This window comes from Mus caroli, chromosome 8, assembly GCF_900094665.2.
Source record: "Mus caroli chromosome 8, CAROLI_EIJ_v1.1, whole genome shotgun sequence".
Taxonomy (NCBI): domain Eukaryota; kingdom Metazoa; phylum Chordata; class Mammalia; order Rodentia; family Muridae; genus Mus; species Mus caroli.
Window position 1 is genome coordinate 16,418,279 of NC_034577.1, and position 1,616 is coordinate 16,419,894.

Sequence of the window (1,616 nt, forward strand, 5' to 3'; positions counted from 1 at the left end):
TATCCATTTCTAGGGCTCATCTCACAGGTGGGAGCTGCAAACTCTGGGCTATTTTTTTTTAATTGTTTTATTTCTATTCTAGGATTGTATGTAGTCTAGGACTCTAAAGCTTTAAGGCCCAACTCAGTATATAGCCAAAGATGACCTTGAACTCCTGATCCTCCGACATTTACCCGGCAATTGCTGGGGTTAAAGGCATGCAGCACCATACCTAGACTACAAGTTGAGTTTTTAACACAGGGACAAACTTCTCACAAGGGAGCAGTACACATGCAAATTTCTCCTGCCATGAATTACATGTCTTGTGCCTATTGTCCTTGTGTTGCAGAAGGGCTGCTGTAAGAACTTGTAGTATATTTAAAGCCAGCTCTCTGATCTCTGTTCTTTAGAGACACCTACGACTACTCATCTACTCTCAGGACCAGCTNAATCAGGAGCCAAACTCTACGGAGTGAGGAGCATGGANNANCTACAAAANTCTCTGTGAAGTCATCTTTCTATAAGAACACAAGACTGAAAATGTGTCTTCTCATTATCTCAGGTANTCCACTCTCAAAAATTATTCCCAGGTGATCACAAAAACATTTTTAAGGTTTAGAAAAATTATCACAGTTTTCAAAATAGAGCAATGTCTAAGTAAGCTCTCTCCTTAAGTGGATATTACACATCCCTTAAATGCAAGAAAGACAAAGGCAGATCAAATTCCTCAAAGGTAGCTTAAAATAAAACCCTCAAAGGTATCTCCCTGTTCTTATAGGAAGTAAATGTTCACATAATTGTGTAAAATTGTTAAAACTGTCTAAAATAAATCTAAAGCCCCATGTAAATATCATTTATGGCTTAAATTATTTCATCTTTACAGTGTACCCCATAAAATTATTGCATTGTTCTTATAGTTCAAGTCTATATGTAAGGAAAAACAAACTTTATACTCCGGAAGATGCATGTATGTACAAAGCTACCTTCNAAGCATAGACAGATGTGGAGAGCCGTGCAGCGAGCAATCGCCATTATAAGATGGTGCTGGCCTCCACTGTGCCTAACTAGTAAACAAGCCTTGTACGCAGGTGCAAGAGTGAACTCACGCCTAGTCACTGCCCATCTCGGAGCGTAGTAATGGGGTGATGAGCGAGCAACGAATCAGAGGCTGACACGCCACATCAGGTGCTGAAACGCCATGGCTGAGGGCTATATAAGCAATGCCATTTTCTGGGGTCGGGGTCTTCCCTTCTGAAAAAGCAATAAAGCTTTTTGCTGCAGAAGATTCTGGTTGTCCGAGTGTGTTCTTGCCGGCAAGAACGATAGNTCGGGACAGACAGATATTCTCTAGTACACATAAACAGAGTTGAATGATAAATTTAAGGTAAGAAAGATCTTTCTGGACAATAAAATAATAAGATTTTTAGAAATGTTACCCAGGAAGGTTATGTGTGTTTGTGTATTCCTATGCCTTCTGTCAAGGAGTACGTAAAGGAAATGTGAATGAATATATAGTCAGAGAGACAGCTAGGAAGATGGCCATGATACTTCTCTGGTCATGGAAGAACAGTTAGATTCAAATTACCATGTAATNTACAGCATCGTTTGAAAATTTTCATCATCTCACTTGGAATATG